This window comes from Conger conger, chromosome 15 (assembly GCF_963514075.1).
Source record: "Conger conger chromosome 15, fConCon1.1, whole genome shotgun sequence".
NCBI classification, from domain to species: Eukaryota; Metazoa; Chordata; class Actinopteri; order Anguilliformes; family Congridae; genus Conger; species Conger conger.
The window spans coordinates 5,136,750-5,144,987 of NC_083774.1; the positions used below are offsets into that span (position 1 = coordinate 5,136,750).

The window sequence follows — 8,238 nt, forward strand, 5'->3', positions numbered from 1 at the left end:
GCAGGCCTCCAGACCAAACAAAACACAAACTCCTCACCTTTGGGTGGCTGTGCGTGGCTCTGTTTCTGCACAAAAGGCAGTGGCACAGCTTAATTAGATCTCAGTTTTACTGCTACTGCGGTGCATCACAAGAGGCAGGATATTCGGCTGATGTAACAATCACCACCGGTAATCGAAAGCAGTTCTGGAACACTGAGTTAGAATTTTTTCGTAAAGTTCGGAAAAGAAAAACTACTCTTCAAAGGATTAATTATCAGGAACATGAAGCGAGATACACAGTTTAGAAAGCACCAGGTAGGATCCACTCCTAAAAGGCAGACGCACTCTGAGCCATTCTGTCTGCTTTCCTCGGGTGTTTTTAGGAGGAGAATAGTGGCTTGTAGTGGCTAAGGTCCCGGAAGGTTGGTAGTTCAAGCCCCGGGGTAGCCACAATACTATCCACAGCACAGCTGTTGGGCCCTTGAGCAAGGCCCTTAACCCCGCATTGCCCCAGGGGGAGATTGTCCCCCCGCTTAGTCTAATCAACTGTAAGTCACGTTGGATAAATTATTATTATACTTATGTCCAATGCTGGAATGTCCAATGCTTGGCTACTTCTCCTGCTTTTCCGTGTTTTCCGTTGAGCATTAGATTCTCGGCGAAAGGCGTGGGCCGGGGGTGGAGGGGGGGGTAGAGGCGATGTTGTGGGAACCCATCCCCCCCCACCCCCAAAAAAAAGAGGTCACACCAGAGAACGAGGGGACACAGGCAGCTGGTAATATGGCGAGCGTGAATTATTAATGGATGATGAATGACAGCCATTTTAAAGGCTCCCAGCCCCTCTGAGTCCATTTAATATAAACCAATGTGTGTCTGCCAGAGCCCGAATTCAGCCGCCATCAATCTGCAGGTCTCGGGAAGAGAGGGAGAAGGAGAAAGAAGAGGAGGAAAGGAGAGGGAAAAGGAGAAAGAAGAGGAGGAAAGGAGAGAGAGAAGGAGAAAGAAGAGGAGGAAAGGAGAGAGGAGGAACGGAGAGAGAAGGAGCAGCTCGAGGTGGAGCGGAGGGAGGGCGCAGGAGTTTTAAATATCGCGGAACGCCCCTCCGTCGCTCCGGAGGCCCTGGTTCGGGACGCGTGGGGGACGGGATCGGAGACGAGCGCCTGTGTTACCCGGCGTGACGCGCCCGCGGGGGTCACAGCGCTCCCGTCAGGTGGAGCTCCGCACGCGGGGGTTTAATGTCACGCTGTCACGGGGAGCGAGGTGGCAGTGGGGGGGGGGGGCTGCTCTGCATGCAGGTTCACGGGGGGGGGGGAGACGCACCTCTCCGCCGTGCCTCCCCCGCCAGCGGCCGACAGAAGCCTGCGTAGGGGGGTTAATTAAGGGAGTTATTTTTACAGCCGCACCGAACCGCGGGAATAGGCCTGGCACCTAATCACCAGACGACAGACGTCTCGCCTCGCGCTCCGCGTCTGATTCTCCTATCACCGCTCTCTCCCTCTCTCCCCCTCTCTCTCTCTCTCCCTCTGTCTCTCTCTCTCGCTCTCTCTCTCTCTCTCTCTCTCTCCCTCTCTCCCCCTCTCTCTCTCTCCCCCTCTCTCTCTCTCTCCCTCTCTCTCTCTCTCTCTCTCTCTCTCTCTCCGTCTCTCTCTCTCCCTCTCTCTCTCTCTCTCCCTCTCTCCGTCTCTCTCTCTCCCTCTCGCTCTCTCTCCCTCTCTCTCCCTCTCTCTCTCTCTCTCTCTCTCTCCCTCTCTCCGTCTCTCTCTCTCTCCCTCTCTCTCCCTCTCTCTCCCTCTCTCTCTCCCTCTCTCTCTCTCTCTCTCTCTCTCTCTCTCTCCCTCTCTCTCTCTCTCTTCTCTCCGACGCCAGGCTTTGACAGCTGTCATCATCGCCGGCGTCGTCGTCTTCTTGAAGACGAGACTTCTGACGTTCCCGTCCCTGAATCCCGGAGAGGGGGATGGAACTCCAGGAGGGTCTCATGTCGCTCCTCGCAAATCATTCACGTTTTCTTTTTATTTAATTTAATTTTATGAATGTTTTCAGATGTATCCCAATTTGGTAGGCAATTGTGCCCTATCTATTCCAATTGCCCGTAATCGAGTCGGCCGAACCCGGTTTTGGCAGGTTTGGGACGCAAACCTCGGTCCTCGGTGTGCAACTGCATCGCACCGATGCCTTCGCCACTTTAACCGTGTGCCACTGCGGGACACGATCTCACGGAGGACCCTCAATCATCAAAGACCCCTCTGTGGCACCGTGCTGTGGTCTAATCTACGAGTGAGCTAGCACTGGTGGCGTGTAACCAGCTCGTCAAAACAGGGCCCTGTTTAACAAAGCTGGATGACTGAATTAGCTGGATGACTGCTGAGTAAAACCCATAACCACTCTTTTCACTTCAGTCCGTGTTCCGGGTTTTACTCGGTGTCATGCTAACTCCATAGTCCTGCATTGTGGAGCAGGCCCAGGGTGTTTGATGTAAACACGAGAACCAGGACTGGATGTGGCTCTCCAGGAATGGATGTGATTCTCCAGGAATGGATGTGGTTCTACAGGACTGGATGTGGCTCTCCAGGACTGGATGTGGCTCTCCAGGCATTACTGTACACCGAGGTGCCTGTGCTGAGGTGCTCTACCCCCCATACGGGCCTGTAGCACTGTCCCAGTGAGATCTGAGCGTCTGGGGTCTGTGCGCGGGACAGGAGAGTCACTGTAACCATCTGTTATGATTTGAGCAGGGCTCCAGAGCGTCTGTTTTCCGCACCGAACAGCGTGCGCCTCAGTGCCACCCGTCACCCTGGCATTTTAAGCACAATTAGATTTAAAGCTGACGCTGTTTCTGCTTAGTGTGTAATTTGCTCTACATTCTGCAGACGCACGTGTTTCTCCTAATGCACTCTGGGATACGCTCGGGGAAAACCGGTGACACGCCGCATATATAAATAAACAATGTCTACTCAATTATCCGCCCTGATTTGGTTTTTATTGCGCGTCTTTATTCCGCCGCACCCAGGTGGTCTTCAGAGGGTCTGTGCGCACTTCTCTGGACTGGTTTTTTTTTATGTTATTTTTTCTCCTGCCGTAATGTCATGAGAGAGAACTCGTGAGCTCCCGGTTCTGAGGGGACGGTTGCCGGTGGTGCGCTCTCCGCTCTCCGGCACGGAGGACATCTCTCAGATTGCACAGGTCTCTTTCACCATTGCCTCCGCTCAGACTGGTCAGCGAGATGTAGCAGGGGCGGGGGGGGGGGGGGGGACTTCTAATTCAGAGCACGCTGCCCCGCGCTCGCTCCTGGCTCAGTACCCGTCCACAGGAAGTGCAGAGCAGGAGCGAACGGGGGAAGAGAATTCAGTTATTTTATTTATTTATTTAAACCCTTTATTTACAACCGGGTTTGTCCCGTTGAGATTCAGAAGTTACAATTATTCATTGTAAGGCGACCTTGGGTGTCTCGAAAGGCGTCTCAAATATATAATGTACTATTATTATTGTTATTATTATTATTATTATTAGAAGTCTCTTTTCCAAGGGAGAGCTGGCCAAGAAGGCAGCAGCACAGACAGTTTACAGACAATATAAAATAATAACAACATAAAATCATATCACCAAAACAACTATGAGAGAGCATGATAGAGCATGAAATACAGTTCGATAGGCTGGGGTTCATTAAAAATTTGACCTTAAATAGCCACTCAGTAATTTTGGTTATTAACATTACATGGATGGCAAGGTAATTAATTACCCCAGTGGCTCATGGTACTTGTAGTTTTTAACGTCTTGCACTAGCGTCTTGGTAACCTGGGCAAACAACTTGATGCCCTCTGAGCCTCTGTTATTGCTGCAGTTGGAATAACTCACTGTGGCAATGTCAAGTGCATCTGACGTTGTTGGGCATGGTTTAAACGAAAACATGAGCTAACCATTACACTCGATATCCTACCTGATCATTGAGTGATGAGTTTGTTTCCATGGTGATGCACTGTGCAAGGATTACAAAAACAGAGAATAAGAATGAAATGCGGGAGATGGAAGATGAACAAGGTAGTGTCTTTCCAACACTAATTTTAAATACCTATTTTTGAAGTGCTTTTTATGAGGATCTTTGTTTATTAGGAGATTAATTATGTGCAACCATATCTTCATATGTTTGGTTGTTATAATCCATTAGCATTTCATTAGCAAACACATTTACTGAGTGGGCCTCTTTAACTTTGACAAACAATTAAAAGCCAAAAAATAAAGCTAACTGGCTAAGCTGAATTTGTGACATGAGTATGTTTAAAGTTAAGGACATGCTGATTGAATGCGATGTTGCTGGGTGGTAGTTGGGAGTGTGGTTAGGGGTGGGGAGGTGGGTTGGGAGTGTGGTTAGGGGTGGGGAGGTGGGTTGGGAATGTACTTGAGCTGGTACATTCTTTCTTATCCCCCTCTCTTTACCTCTCCTTTCTCCCCCCTCTCTCTCTCCCTCTTTTCCCCTCTCTCACTCTCTCTTGCTCTCTCTCTCTCTCTCTCTTCCCCTCTTCCTCTCTCTCACTCTCTCTTGCTCTTTCTCTCCCTCTCTCTTCCCCTCTACCTCTCTCCTCACTCTCTCTCTCCCTCTCTCTTCCGCTCTTCCCCTCTCTCACTCTCTCTTGCTCTCTCTCTCCCTCTCTCTTCCCCTCTTCCTCTCTCTCCCTGTCCCTCCCCCCCCTCTCTCTCTCCCTCTCTCTCCCTGTCCCTCTCCCTCTCTCTCTCTCTCTCTCTCTCTCTCCCTCTCTCTTCCCCTCTCTCCCCCCCTCTCTCTCTCTCTCTCTCCCCCCCCCCCTCTCTCTCTCTCTCTCTCTCCCCCCCCTCTCTCCCTCTCTCTCTCCCCCTCTCTCTCCCTCTCTCTCTCCCCCCTCTCTCTCTCTCTCTCTCCCCCCCTCTCTCTCCCTCTCTCTCCCTCTCTCTCTCCCCCCTCTCTCTCTCTCTCCCCCCCCCTCTCTCTCTCTCTCTCTCTCTCTCCCCCCCCCTCTCTCTCTCTCTCTCTCTCTCTCTCCCCCTCTCCCCCTCTCTCTCTCTCTCTCTCTCTCTCTCTCCCCCCCCCTCTCTCTCTCTCTCTCTCCCCTTGTTCCTGCTGAAAGAGAAAGTGGTGAAAGTGGGTCATTGGATGATGAGCTGGCAGGCCTGCATGCCCACCCAGACTGAAATGAGGTGCAAAATGCATGCAGATGAACTCCGGCGCTTTAAACTGGGCCCTCTCTCCCCGCCCCTCCCTCCGTCCCCAAAAACGCCCTACTCATCCGCCTCCACCTCCACCTCTGATCACACCTCTGTCCTGCTGTTAACACCTCTGTCTCCCTCTCTCCCTCTCTCTTCCCCTCGTCCTCACTCTCCCTGTCCCTCTCTCCTCCCTCTTTCTCTCTCTCTCTCTTTCTCTCTCTTCCTTTCTCTCCCTCTCTCTTTGGGCTTTGGCCAAACTGCGGGGCAGGACAGGGTTACAGGGAAGTGAGGAGAGAGAGTGCGTACGCAGGCCCCAGTTTTGTGGAGTCACAGGGGGGCTGCAGGCAGATTGGGTGCGGCCTGTAGCGTAGTGGTTAAGGTAAATGACTGGGACACGCAAGGTCGGTGGTTCTAATCCCAGTGTAGCCACAATAAGATCCGCACAGCCGTTGGGCCCTTGAGCAAGGCCCCTTAACCCTGTACTGCTCCAGGGAGGATTGTCTCCTGCTGAGTCTAATCAACTGTACATCACTCTGGATAAGAGCGTCTGCCAATGCCAGTAATGAAATGTAATGTAATGGGTGCACAGGCCCTTTGTTTCCCGCCGTTCATCCTGCCTGATAAGGGCCCGCTGGCGGCCCTAGGGGCCCCGTTGGGCTCGGTGTGCCCTATCGTACGTTCCCCTCGTTCCATCAGCGATGAAATGAAATTCTGCCGTAGTTGCGGTGGTGCTGTCGTAGTTGTTTTGACGTATGCTAATGACGTTTGAATTCCGCACTTGAGCGGGGAATATGAGGCTGTCTTGCTAAGAAGCTGTTGTGGGGAGCTCAGTCAGGGTGTCTCTGAGAGTCTGGCTTCCACTGAAGAAGGAAAGCTACAAATGAACAGGTTTTTATTTTATTTTTTTCACAGGGGTCAATGGACCCCAGATCTTTTTGTGTGTGTGTGTGTGTGTGTGGTGTGTGTATGTGTGTGTGTGTATGTGTGTGTGAAATGTCACGGTGGCCGAGCCTTGGGGGACGCACATCCCAAATAACCGTGTTTCCAAGGACACTCGTGGACCTCTGACGGTGTGCTTGCCGGCCCCTCAGCATGGTGAGCGTGTTGTTCCAGCCGGGCGTGGGGCAGTAATAACGCTTTTCATTTCGGCAGGCTGTTCGCCGTACCCTTGAACCACCCAGTATCCCTCATCCTATTGAACGGGCCTAATGGGCACGCTTCCTGCTGGTTGGTCTCTGGACTAATAGGGCGTCCAGACGCCAACCAAAAAAAATCCCGTACTCTTGGCGGCCAGGCAAAAATATCTTCCTCCTTATTACTGTGTGTGGTGGTGGTAGTGCAAGAGTAGACAATTCTGTGTTTTTCACGCCTGCAGACTACAAACTTTTTTTTCTTTTCAAGATTACAATGGACAATGACCTGAAAAAGGAACCCCAGGACAAAATTACTCCTGTTTCTTTGAGCCATCTTCGTTGTCTGATATTTGTGTCACTTATATATCATAATATTTACACAACCGTTGACAGCTTTGCAAGATTCAAATCGAAAGAGGTAAATTTTTATGAGAATTAGAAAATTAGATGTCACGCTCTGGAGCTTTTTTAAGATAATTAATTGGAATTGTTTTTTTATGCCTACGACCCTTGTACTGTAGCCAAATAAAAGTCTGGAACATCAAAAAAGTTTCTGCTCTCTGTAAAAATAAAATAAGGGTAGTATTACTTTGGTAAGGTTGTCCTCCATAAAATGTGCGTTCTCAATTACCTCCACCACAAGCCACCAATGGCCGGCTAAGCTGGAATTAAAAAGCTACATTTGTCACGCCCGCTGTGCAAATGCTGCTGTAATCATAATGTCATCAGGTGCCGTCTTGTACGATAACAGGTTATTCATGTGTGCCATTGTTGGCCTTTTAAAGTTGTATTTGGATCGCTGATTGTGTTCGGCCCGTGCGACAGCATGCTATACATTTATTTTGTTATTATTGTGGGCTCATTATGGCAGAAATAGCCCGTTTTCATCAGAACACAAGTGTATTTGTGTAAAATAGAGATTTTAAAGTATTCTGCGTTCCGAAAATGCTATATTCTATTGGCCCACTGTTCTGTGTTTGTGGCATGACATGCCTACATGCACTCAGTGAGCACTTTATTAGGTGTTTATTAGACTTATGTTTTAGACTTACTCTGCTGCTGTAGCCTATCCACTTAAGACTTTTGACACATTGTTGTGTTCAGAGATGCTCTTCTGCACACCACTGTTGTAATGTGTGGTTATTTGCGTTACTGTCACCTTCCTGTCAGCTTTGACCTGTCTGGCCCTTCTTCTCTGACCTCTCTCATTAACCAAGGCATTTCTGCACCGCAGAACTGCTGCTGACTGGATTTTTGGGGGTTATTCGCATCACTCTCTGCAAACTCTGTTGTGGGTGAAAATCCCAGGAGATCAGCAGTTCCTGAGATATTCAAATCACCCTGTCTGGCACCAACAATCATTTCACGGTCAGTCACTTGGATCACATTTCTTCCCCATTCTGAAATTTGGTCTGAAAAAACAGCTGAACCTCTTCACCATGTCTGCATGCTTTTATGCATTTATTTGCTGCCACATGATTGGCTGGTTTCAATATTTACACCAACAAGCTGGCGTGCAGGTCTGCCTAATAAAGTGCTCAGTGAGTGCATACATCGATAGAAGAAGCACATGCATGTACATACAGTGAGTACATGCAGCACATGTATCTGAATGAAGGGGCCATCTCTAGCTGGGCTCTGCTCCTTATTTTACCTCCCCCCTGACTCTCTGACTGACTGACACCGCTGACTCTCTGACTGACAGCGCTGACTCTCTGTCTGACTGACAGCGCTGACTCTCTGTCTGACTGACTCTCTGACTGACTGACACCGCTGACTCTCTGACTGACAGCGCTGACTCTCTGTCTGACTGACAGCGCTGACTCTCTGTCTGACTGACTCTCTGACTGACTGACAGCGCTGACTCTCTGACTGACAGCGCTGACTCTCTGTCTGACTGACAGCGCTGACTCTCTGTCTGACTGACTCTCTGTCTGACTGACAGCGCTGA

General features: G+C 50.1%; 1 long non-coding RNA gene across 1 annotated transcript in view; it reads left to right on the forward strand.

The window, feature by feature from the left end:
• LOC133111694 (uncharacterized) overlaps positions 1-7,655 on the forward strand; it is a 78,804-nt gene extending 71,149 nt beyond the window's left edge. Inside the window, exon 3 of the long non-coding RNA XR_009705007.1 lies at positions 7,522-7,655. This is a non-coding gene — a long non-coding RNA (uncharacterized LOC133111694). The remainder of the gene's footprint in view (positions 1-7,521) is intronic.
• The last annotated feature ends 583 nt before the right edge of the window (positions 7,656-8,238 follow it).